The 12870-nt window shown below is 37.9% G+C and overlaps 1 protein-coding gene and 1 pseudogene across 3 annotated transcripts in view; both read right to left on the bottom strand.

Moving 5' to 3' along the window:
- LOC137255966 (uncharacterized) overlaps nt 1–12870 on the bottom strand; it is a 589910-nt pseudogene that overhangs the window by 511364 nt on the left and 65676 nt on the right.
- The window catches only part of LOC137255973 (beta-4C adrenergic receptor-like), a 228221-nt gene that overhangs the window by 170493 nt on the left and 44858 nt on the right, over nt 1–12870 (bottom strand). Inside the window, exon 1 of one of the 3 annotated variants that reach the window (XM_067793596.1) lies at nt 8254–8459. The exons of the other annotated variants lie outside the window; for them this stretch is intronic. The gene's annotated coding sequence lies outside the window, so the exon portion shown is untranslated. Of the gene's footprint in view, nt 1–8253; nt 8460–12870 lie in introns of those variants that run through there. 3 annotated transcript variants of the gene reach the window in all.

Genomic DNA, 12870 nt, shown 5'->3' with positions numbered 1-12870 from the left:
CATACATCAAGTCTACCTGACATGAACCAGGTAGATGTCTGCTGCTGACATCGAGATGGAATAAACTCTTTGGTGATTTGTTTTTCTCCATTACCGTAGTTCCCATACATCAAGTCTACCTGACATGAACCAGGTAGATGTCTGCTGCTGACACCGAGATGGAATAAACTCTTTGGTGATTTGTTTTTCTCCACTACCGTAGTTCCCATACATCAAGTCTACCTGACATGAACCAGGTAGATGTCTGCTGCTGACACCGAGATGGAATAAACTCTTTGGTGATTTGTTTTTCTCCATTACCGTAGTTCCCATACATCAAGTCTACCTGACATGAACCAGGTAGATGTCTGCTGCTGACATCGAGATGGAATAAACTCTTTGGTGATTGTTTTTCTCCATTACCGTAGTTCCCATACATCAAGTCTACCTGACATGAACCAGGTAGATGTCTGCTGCTGACACCGAGATGGAATAAACTCTTTGGTGATTTGTTTTTCTCCATTACCGTAGTTCCCATACATCAAGTCTACTTGACATGAACCAGGTAGATGTCTGCTGCTGACATCGAGATGAATAAACTCTTTGGTGATTTGTTTTTCTCCATTACCGTAGTTCCCATACATCAAGTCTACTTGACATGAACCAGGTAGATGTCTGCTGCTGACATCGAGATGAATAAACTCTTTGGTGATTTGTTTTTCTCCATTACCGTAGTTCCCATACATCAAGTCTACTTGACATGAACCAGGTAGATGTCTGCTGCTGACATCGAGATGGAATAAACTCTTAGGTGATTTGTTTTTCTCCATTACCGTAGTTCCCATACATCAAGTCTACCTGACATGAACCAGGTAGATGTCTGCTGCTGACACCGAGATGGAATAAACTCTTTGGTGATTTGTTTTTCTCCATTACCGTAGTTCCCATACATCAAGTCTACTTGACATGAACCAGGTAGATGTCTGCTGCTGACACCGAGATGGAATAAACTCTTTGGTGATTTGTTTTTCTCCATTACCGTAGTTCCCATTCATCAAGTCTACCTGACATCTGACACCGAGATGGAATAAACTCTTTGGTGATTTGTTTTTCTCCATTACCGTAGTTCCCATACATCAAGTCTACCTGACATGAACCAGGTAGATGTCTGCTGCTGACACCGAGATGGAATAAACTCTTTGGTGATTTGTTTTTCTCCATTACCGTAGTTCCCATTCATCAAGTCTACCTGACATCTGACACCGAGATGGAATAAACTCTTTGGTGATTTGTTTTTCTCCATTACCGTAGTTCCCATACATCAAGTCTACCTGACATGAACCAGGTAGATGTCTGCTGCTGACACCGAGATGGAATAAACTCTTTGGTGATTGTTTTTCTCCATTACCGTAGTTCCCATACATCAAGTCTACCTGACATGAACCAGGTAGATGTCTGCTGCTGACACCGAGATGGAATAAACTCTTTGGTGATTTGTTTTTCTCCATTACCGTAGTTCCCATACATCAAGTCTACTTGACATGAACCAGGTAGATGTCTGCTGCTGACATCGAGATGAATAAACTCTTTGGTGATTTGTTTTTCTCCATTACCGTAGTTCCCATACATCAAGTCTACCTGACATGAACCAGGTAGATGTCTGCTGCTGACACCGAGATGGAATAAACTCTTTGGTGATTTGTTTTTCTCCATTACCGTAGTTCCCATACATCAAGTCTACTTGACATGAACCAGGTAGATGTCTGCTGCTGACATCGAGATGGAATAAACTGTCTGGGGATTCTTTTTCTCCATAACCATAGTTCCAATACATCAAGCCTACCTGACATGAACCAGGTAGATGTCTGCTGCTGACACCATGATGGAATAAATTGTTTGGTGACTTATTTTTTACATTACCATATTTCCCATACTTCAAATCTACTCAACAAGAACCAGTTATTTGTCTTGTGCTGATACTAAGATGGAATAAAGTCTTTGGTTATTCCTTTTAATAATACCAAATTTCAAATAAATCAAGTCTACTTGACAAGAACCATGGTGCTGACCGAGATAAAAAAAACTATTTGGTGATTAAGTTTTTCACAATACCATATTTCCAATACATCAAGTCTAGTCTACAAGAACCAGGTAGATGTCTGGTGCTACTACTGAGAGGGAAGATACTCTTGGGGGATTCTTTTTCACAATACCATTAATAGGGGCACTGTCTGCTGATGCATTTGCACTGAGATGGACTGTACCAATAGGAAAGGTGAGATCTGTTAATCTGGACACACACAACTGGGAGATCTGATAATCTGGACATACACAAATGGGAGATCTGATAGTATGGACATATACAAATGGGAGATCTGATAGTATGGACACATACAACAGAGAGATCTGATATTATGGACACATACAAATGAGAGATCTGTTCATCTGGACACATACTACCAGGAGATCTGATAATCTGAGCACATACAACTGGGAGATCTGTTAAAAGAACACATACAACTGGGAGATCTGTTGTTCTGGACACATACAACTGGGAGATCTGTTATAAGAACACATACAACTGGGAGATCTGTAAATAGGAACACATACAGCTGAGACACCTGATAATCTGGGCATACACAACTGAGAGTTCTAATTATAAGAACACATACAACTGGGAGATCTGTTGTTCTGGACACATACAACTGGGAGATCTGTTAAAAGAACACATACAACTGGGAGATCTGTTGTTCTGGACACATACAACTGGGAGATCTGTTAAAAGAACACATACAACTGGGAGATCTGTTGTTCTGGACACATACAACTGGGAGATCTGTTAAAAGAACACATACAACTGGGAGATCTGTTGTTCTGGACACATACAACTGGGAGATCTGTTATAAGAACACATACAACTGGGAGATCTGTTGTTCTGGACACATACAACTGGGAGATCTGTTGTTTTGGACACATACAACTGGGAGATCTGTTAAAAGAACACATACAACTGGGAGATCTGTTGCTCTGGACACATACAACTGGGAGATCTGTTAATAAGAACACATACAACTGGGAGATCTTTTGTTCTGGACACATACAACTGGAAGATTTGTTAATAAGAACACATACAACTGGGAGTTTTGATAATATGGACATATACAACTGGAAGATCTGATTATGAGAGCACATACAACTATCTGGACACATGATCTGGGTGATCCCAGCCACGACATTATCTGGTCACAACTGAGCACATTTAACAACCATTATGATCAACTAATGAGCAAATCGCCATCCTGCCTTTGGTTTCTTTAACCCACTAATAAAATTCCAAATCCCTTGTGAACATGTGAAGAAGAAAGTCAGCAAATAATTAATGAATAATATATCATTCAGTTACCTACAGGGGACACCAGAAATGGGCTTCATACACTGTACCCATGTGGGGAATCAACCCAAAGCTTTACTTGGGAGCGTTTAACCGCAAGTCTAACCCTACCAATGGGCAGACATACCTATGGATGCTGAGTTGTCTACACCACAGGACAATTACTTCTCTGTTTTCTATATTGACATAACACAACCCTGAGAATGACTCAGTCTCCCAAGACTCTCGACTGCCATATTTCAAAAGACTTATTGAGCCTCTCTTGAAAATTACAGTTCTTAACTTCATGGAGTAAACACAAATTTGACCATGAATTCTAACAGAAGATGTGCAATAAGCTACCGCCTGGTGGAATGTTAAGGAGAACCCACCGTGACACACATCACCCATTCCAGCTGGCTTCCCAGACACCATAAACTCCCAACAGGGCTATCAGCTTTCATTCACTGTTAAGCATGGCCAACAAGCTCCACACACTGTTCACATTTACCAACAGGTGACCACAAAATTGTGTTTATTGCTCATTTCATCTCCCATTATTAACTCACATCTATCTCAGTTACTGGAGATAACACAGGTTTTGATTTCAAATAAGCATGTGTTGAACACCTGCCCTTTCATCACAGTTCTCTAACAATATGCTGACTCATCATAAAATATGAGGCATGCAACATCCAAACAGCATGCATGGAGTATTAGCTGCTATCCATATTGATAAGGTATACATGGATGTTCTGTACAAAAGCTGGTGTTCCGATGATCAAAAAAAATTTAAAATTGATCAAAGGAAGTATTAAAAATAATTATCAAAGTAAAATATAATTGTAAATTTCGATTAATCAGAATATTGTTGTTTCAGTAACACACTTGAATGAAGTAAACCAACCATTAAATTTGATGAATATTCAAGAATAAACATACTCAACTGCACAAAGCTATGTGCTTTGCATTCATAGTTTACTATCATTATCGTAAATATTACTGTAACCTTTCCATAAATAAATTTTACATCTACTGTGGACTAAATGAAATATACTGATAAGTATTTGTTGTAGAAAAAAAAAGAATAAGTACATGAACATTAATTAAGAAAAACCTGTGGAAAAAATCTCACTGAAATTGTCCATTACGATTCATAGACTGATCCAGAGGGTTGTGCAAGTGCAGGAATAGAATTCATCTTCGACAGTCATCATTGTCACACGTATCACATATTAAGGCAGACCGGTCAATGCTTTCTTAACTTTCGTAATAAAGAGACCCGCGAAGGTCCGGGGTAGAATAGGCCTTCAGGAACCCATGCTTGCTATAAGAGGCGACTAACGGGATCGGGTGGTCAGACTCGCTGACTTGGTTGACACGTCATCGGTTCCCAATTGCGCACATCAATGCTCACGTTGTTGATAACTGGATTGTCTGGTCCAGTCTCGATTATTTACAGACAGCTACCATACAGCTGGAATATTGCTGAGTGCGGCACAAAACTCAACTCACTCACTCTGATAAAGTTGGTTCTGAATCTTTAAGTTCTGAGAAAGTATTCAAAACTTCGCCAAAACAACTTTTAAATCCTTACCTACAGAATTTGACAATAAATGAAATTCTGTAGTTAATGATAACTTATAACAACTACGCAGAAGCAAAGAAATGTTGTACGACTGATTTTTTTTTTACACCAAGTTTGAATTCATTTATCTCTGTTTGAACAATCTTAGAAAACATTTCGTATCTCCACAATCTTGGGCAATATAGATATATGAGAATCCAGTTTTGAAAAGTAGAAGTCTGATGTGAGACATCCATTTTCTTGGCTGTGCTAATCTTGACCTTTCATCATATTCTAACAAGTGTGCTGGTATTTATTTGCATTCATATGGATCAGTCTGCACCAATAGCGAATGCATTTACAAAAATAATTTGAACATAAGTTATGCTGCCCAATCTCGCTCAGTACTGCGCTGGATGAGCATTATTTACTTGTACCAAGGCATCTTGTATTTATTTTAAAGAAGGCACTTTGGACTTCATCAATGGATACTCAATGTCTATAACCCCAGATTTCACAACCCTATAAAAGAATCAGTACTATTTTAGTGTCAAACATTTGTTAAGTGACATATCGGAATAGTTACTGAAAATAGTAAATATAGGAAAACATTTGTATTCTGGATAGAAACTGGTGTCCAACAACCCATACATGTCATAAGTGAAATGTGACCGTTCATCTGGTCCAGACTTGAATATTCATTGCTGCTATGTACATGGAATATTACTCCTTCAGGTTTTTTTCTGTAGTCTTAGTAAAGTTGCCGCGATGTAATTCCCCTTCTTAGTATCCACAGGGACTACATTTGAATGTTTTGTCAAAATTTATTTATTGGAATGTGAGGCAAAATTGTTCGCAGCCATCGATAGATATGTCTTACGACACAAGAATAACAATTCCATAGATTTGCATTTGTAAAACATCAGTAATTCCTGTGCATCATGTGTGATGCAATGGTATTCGAGATAAATACTATGAAGTACTGAATGAGTTGCTATTGGTAGCAGGGTGTATTGCAATACACCTCGCTTGTACGCAGGGTGCATTGAAAATAATAGAAGAGCGCTCAGCCAATCAGTGACATTTATGTGTGAGGTTAGATTATGCTGACTGTAGCATTTAACATCAAACAAACAAACATTAAAATTATCATCTCAGTTTCAAATACGAAGTTTCTCAAATCTGCCTGACATATTAGTTACTTCCCAGTTGTGATATTAGTTCTGCATTGCTTTTAGCAATATTCCAGCAGTATCAGGTTGGGGGACTCTAGGAAATGGCCTTCGCACATTGTACCCATTTAGGGAATCGGACCTGGGTCATCTGCGTGACAAGGGAACACTTCAGCCCCTAGGCTAACTTATCGCCCTCAAAGTACGACTGATGACTAGATGTAACACACCTTGAAAGTAGCATACCTGCTCTTGTATATACATGTGAGAAAAGATTATCATTCGCTCGGATTTATTTGAGTCTGGGCCTTTAACATTTGCAAATTCTTCTATCAGTGAGTCGCATATTAAAATGTCTAGTTCAAAATCATCAACGTTAGTGAAGCAATGAAACACTTTCTATGAGACACTGAGGTAGTAATCAGTTTCACATATCCAGACAGAAATACTACCAGACAATGGCCAGGAAGCAATTTAACTGCAGACATCTCACCTTGGCCATTCAACATTAAAGAAGTTCAAAATGACATACTACAGATATTACCGTATTTCACGTACTATAAGCCCTAGGAGCTAGCAGCTACCCTGTAAAACATGTTTACATCAAGAAACACACAGGAATGTGTGAGACTCCATCTCCTTTATGTCTCCCTCACTCTCTCCTCTCTTTATGTCTCTCACTCCCTTCTCTTTGTCTCTTTCTCTCTTATCTTTATGTCTTTCTCTCTTCCGTCTCTTTCTTCATGACTCTCTTTTCTTTATGTCTCCTCTCTCTTTTCTTTATGTCTCTCTTCTTTGTATGTCTCTCTCTCTCATGTGTGTATGTGTCTGTGTGTGTAAGTGCACGTGTATGTTGCTTCTGAACATGGTGTATCTGTGTGCATGTCTGTGGTGCATGTCTGTGTGTGCACACACATGCACAGTATGTTGTCTGTGTGTGTATGTTGTGTGCACTATATCTGTGGGTGTGAGTGGTATGGTGTGTGTATATACTGTCAGTGTGCACATTCATGTGTGGAATCAACACATACATGTAGATATATATAAAGCTCCAAACTGCTGTTATGACATCTCTGCCTGGTGATGTCGACATACTACAATATGCGTGGCTAGTCATCATCTGACATTTGTAGTCAGAGACAAAGGATGGATGAACCATCACAGCAAAATGTCAAACGACTTTGTTGTTCACAGGAAATCACAGTTGCTAATAATGGAAACGAAAGTGATTTAATCTTCACAATCTCGAAAGCCAATCTGGCGATTTGACTAAAGAGAATTAATTGAGATGTGAGTTACCATACAAAACACTCTACTAGCAGTTCTGACCAAAATACAAATCAGTCTCACATCAAGTCAAGTCCATTTGTGATAATGTATCACAGTTGGACACACATTTTCAAATATGATTTTAAAAGTTTGGGTTTTTTAAAAATATGTCACCACACGGTGGTGAGCTTAACATATGATGTCACTGCCGATTTTCAAGGCACAAAACATTTTGTCTTGCTAGACATACATATTTTGTTTTAATGTAATGTAAACTCAAACATTTGCTTAATTGTTCTTGAACGGTTTAAAACAACAATTAAATTTCAGCTCATTGTTAATTTCATTGGAAGTCAATGGTACTTTAAACAAAGCGAATCGAATGTAAGCTTACAGTTAAAAATAACTGGCAATATTGGAAACAATAATAACATTGTTTTCAAACCATACGTGATAGCAACAAGATCAACTTACTGAAGAAACTGAAATCATTGTTCGCAAGGTGACTTTAAAATCACTTCAGTGTTCAATATTTGTTATTGAGTATGGCTTTATGTTACTTTTAGCAATATTCTATCAATATCAGGGTGGAGGACACCAGAAAGGGGCATAACACATTATAATGATGGGCGAATGCTTTACCCGCTAGTCTACTCCACTGTCCCTGTTCGCTACTAAGTGATACACTTTGTGCTCAAAACTAGAGAATGAACAACAGTTGTTCATATCACTATAGCTAATTTATCAACCCTTTATGCATGATAGATAAACGATAGCAACATTATAAAAATTAATCCAGTGTTCCTTTGTTTAAGCAGTATATGCAATCAATCAAGAAATACAGAAGCAGAATAATTTGAACGCAATATTTGTATTCGAGATACAGTAGAACTAACCTGTACATTACGAAATCCCAAACTGGAATATCCCTACACAGGCTGCTCACTTGGTCCGTAACAATTAGAAACACTGATTTTCCATCACGTAGTAGTCATCCCTCTTGCTTATCTTTATCCTACACTGCTGTCCTCAATGCTTACATTTCACAAAACGTAGCGACCTCTGACACGTGACCTTATTCCGATTACATCAACCACAAAGCTGTGATGCTTCTCTCTTCCTGTTAGTGTTTGGCTTATGAAGTAGCGGCTTCTTGTACAGCCCGCCTTTCATAACAATCGGTACGCCACAACCTGTCGCCAGTAACAGGATACTTGTTTCTGATGGACTCCTTTCTGTTATTTAGTCAAAGAATTGTTTTTGTTGTTTTAAGGTACTGTTTATGAGCAGAAAATAACATGTTTCTTTCATATACTTCAAAATTACTTTTTGTTTAGTCTTAATGGAATGCTTTAACAAACACACAGTACATCTTGTCTCTAAATGAACCTTTTCTTTTAAATAGTTATTGTTTTATTTCAGTTACCTAAATTTGAGCAGAAAAATAAAATCAGAAGTAATCTTTTCTCTCGTACAGTTAGCAATCCGTTTTTGTTGTCATAAGGTGCTGCTTTTGAACAGAAGTAAAATTCTTTATTCAGGATGGTTTTCTTTTACCTAGTTCAAAAACAGTGTTTGTTATTTCAATTTACTGCTTTTTAACAGAAATGTAGATTATCTTGCTCCAAAAGGAACTTTTTGGATGCTTGGTTAAAAATATTACTTTCTGATATCTGAAGGTACTGCTTTTGAAAGGAAAAAGAAAATCCTAGATTGATAATCGTTTCCATTTCTTAATCTAATCCAAAGATTGAGTTTCTGATTAATGATGGGCCGACACAGGAGACAAAAAATATATTCCATGTTCTCAGTGGGTTATGCATGGGTTATCCATTCAAAGATTAAAACTGTATAAATTTTGGTGAAATTGAGTTTAAATGAATCAGACCAAGCAATCATCACTAACTGTCACAAGCTTGTGAATGAATATTGTTTTACTCTACAATGAACAATATTCTTGCAAGTTTGGTTCAACAGGTCTCATGTGACTATATCAGTTATATCATGGCATGTGAGCCTCGTGATTGATATAGGACAACCTGAAGTCATTCAGGACTAGAAACTTTCAGAAACACATCATTTAATTAGACATAGTTACTGCAACTTGTCTGGATACAAAGAAAGTATGTAAAAGAAATAACAGCATTCTTGTAAAAACACAGGAAACAGTAAACATTTTTTCTGCAATATATCTGATCTGGTTTCATGGATAATACCCCTGCAACATTAGCAGTTGTAACACAAATGGACTTGACGTCTGCTGGATCAAACTGGTAAAACCGCCATCACTTGACACAAGTACAATCCAGTTAGCAGGTAGTTTATGAGGCACTGGTGATAAGGGCTCCTTTTATGATGATTAACATTCTATTGAGTGGACTTACAGTGACCAGAACGTAGTGGTGAAGAGGATCGCCAGTTCGGAGTTCACTCACCCTGATTTGACTTGCACTACAGGGGAAGCTGTAGTTTAGCCTTCATTGCCTGATGGCCTTTGTTCAATTGACAAACTGAGTCGGTCGTATTATACGACTTGCCTGAATGAGATGGTATTATTGGTACTGACCATTCATTACAAATATATACCAAAAGGAAAAAATCAATGACGAATATTAATCATGTATTGATTGAAATAATCAAGGGAACACTTGAAACAGACTAACGCTTCGTCTGTAAATATATATAATTTTGATAAAAAAATGAAACACTTCCATTTAAGTTGAAATGGAGCCCCAGTGGGATGGGAGATTTAGAATCTGATGCAATCTCTAGTTGCTTTATTTAAGATTTTAGATTTCAAGGCCTTGGCAGTAATGAAAATAATGTGGTTTAGGGACTGTGAGACAAACTACATTGCAGAGAGGGCAAGGCAGCAGGGGAAATAATGTGGTTCAGGGACTGAGACAGAAAACATTGCAGGGACAGCAAGGCAGTAGTGAAAATAACGTGGTTCAGGGACTGTGAGACAGACTACTTTGCAGGGAGGGCAAGGCAGTAGGGAAAGAAATGTCGTTCAGGGTGTGAGACAGACAACATTGCAGGGAGGAAAAATAGGGTAGATCAGAGACTGTGAGACTGACAACACTGCAGGGAAGGCTAGGCAATAAATGGGAAGATAATGTGGTCCAGGGACTAGGAGCCAGATTACTCACAAAACTGTATTCCTTTATTTATATCCAGATTTCTGCCCACAGTGCAATACAAATCATGTTGTGAAACCTTCAAAAGGGTACAGGAACACTTGCACTGTGATGTGTCACTAATTCCTTTCTATCAGAATCTGAGTGAGCTAAATGTTTATATGAATAACTGAATGACATATATGCTACTCAAAACAAGTCAAGGAACCCAAACTGTTGTATCCCATGTTCCTTGACAGATCTACTTTTACATATGAAAACATAGGTGATCCATAACTTCCTTGAGCCGAATATATCTGGGTTCCATACTAACGCACATTTGAATGTCACTGTCTAGTAAAACAGCTGGTCTGGCCTTGCTAAATTGTGATTGGTTAGCCGGACTGGTTGTGTAGATACTTAACGATCACTATTTTACATCCTCATATTTGTTGATTATACAGATTGTTTTAGCTTATTAAAGTGTAAAAACACTATAAAAGCTACTGTTTAATGATAAATGCTCTTAAGAAAAGTCAAAAGTTCAGGTATACAATATTCATAATAGATAAAAGAAAACAACAATTATCACCTAGTTTTGTGTTTGATATAGTTTGTTCCTTAAAGGTCACATGCAACGTAAAACACAACTTTGCAGATTCTTTTGGTATGCACTTACCAAAACAAATCATCCAAAATGACAATTCAACCTAAAAAGTTGAAAAAAAAACAAGATGAAAAAAAAAAAGCCAGCGAAATTGGAGTTCAAACGATTCACTAAATTTCCCCAGTGCTGGGGGAAAAAGTGGTTTCAACAGCTGTGCTGCGCTGCGCCCATAACGCATGCGCAGTGAATAGGTCCGCAGAGCTTGAAACAGCATGCATTCCCAGAGTACGAGGTCATGAGCAGTAGTCTAATCATGGTTGTGTTTATTGACACCTATATGTGACTGCCGGTCTGTCTGTTAAAGACAATATGCAATACACAGCTGCAATCATTGACCATGTGCAATTTGAACTTAACACCTATCAGGCTATATGTCATAAACAAAATAAATTGATTTATGACTCGTGCACCCGAGTCCTGTCTCTGCCACATTATGTAATTAGGCAGGTGGGATACTTGTGCACGTGAGATGTTTTTCTGTCAGTGGGTTGCAAACAAAATACATCCATTTTTCTCAGATGACTGGATCTGACGGAAACTGATGCAAACTCCTGTCAGTTTCAAGTCCTGCTATGTACTTTGACAAATGACAGTTTCTAGCCACTCAGTAGTTCACCATCTCTACTAAGATGATTTATGATTTGATCAAACACAAATTCAGAGAACACGTATTAATGTATTCTGACATCTCTATATACATTCTTTATGGATGACAACTTCTTCTAGTGCATATGATTTTGTTTGGAAATGGTATATCAGTCCATACTGAAACAATACATCAAGTAGAATGAAAGAAGTTGTTATCCATAAAGAATCTTACTTTCTTGTGACTCGCCATACTAAAATGCCCATCAACCAGATCATCTTTCTGTACACATTATGAGCCCTCAGCGTATCAGCAAATGAACCAGTATTGAAAGCCGTCGATACACTTAAGTGCACCCCCATCCGCTATGACTGGGTTCAGTCTCCATTGGGCTTCACTCCAAGGGAAGTAAGCCCAAGTACAAAATATTGCACTTTTGAATTGCAATTGTAAACTTTGCAAGTTTGATTATTTGTTTTTCACAAGCAGCAATGTATATTATATGTCATGAATATGTCATGAATATGTCATAATTGTGTTTTGATTATGTTTGATTTGTTGGTTACATGTGACCTTAAAGCATGCACTATTAACCTGCTGATAACCTTGTTCTGTTTTCCAAATGGATGATCTAGTTGACAAGAGATTAGAACCAGCCAATTTTAAGGCATACTTGTCCACTGGTTTAGTTGTGAAAAATTTTAACATTGAACCCTGTATATCTGTGTCGTTGAGCAAACAGGATCACATTAACCTTGGAAGAGTTGCATCCCTTTGATGTGCTAGGATCCATAGACAGGGATCATCCAAATTTGCCCATATTATTACTCATGGTTCATGATCAGAACCATAACAAAGGTTTTCACCAAAGCAGTACTGTCATAGCCCTCTATGACATAACACTTTCCTGCTATGTATTATCCAATAGCACCAGCATCCTACAGCTCCCATGATGTTCTTCAAATATTGGGAAGCCTGCAAACTTACTTAGTAGTTGTTGCTGTTGTTGTTGTTGTTGTTGTTGTTTTTATAGTTGTTTCCCGACTTGTATAAGTCAGAGTTTCTCTACCTGGACATTCAAAGTTTTGGACTAAACCTGCAACCTCACATATCATGTTTTGTATTCTGACCCACTGCTTTT

The sequence above is a fragment of the Haliotis asinina genome, chromosome 11 (assembly GCF_037392515.1).
Source record: "Haliotis asinina isolate JCU_RB_2024 chromosome 11, JCU_Hal_asi_v2, whole genome shotgun sequence".
In the NCBI taxonomy this organism is placed as follows: domain Eukaryota; kingdom Metazoa; phylum Mollusca; class Gastropoda; order Lepetellida; family Haliotidae; genus Haliotis; species Haliotis asinina.
Note: the sequence above shows the minus strand (reverse complement) of the source record. Positions and strands in the feature narration are given on the sequence as shown.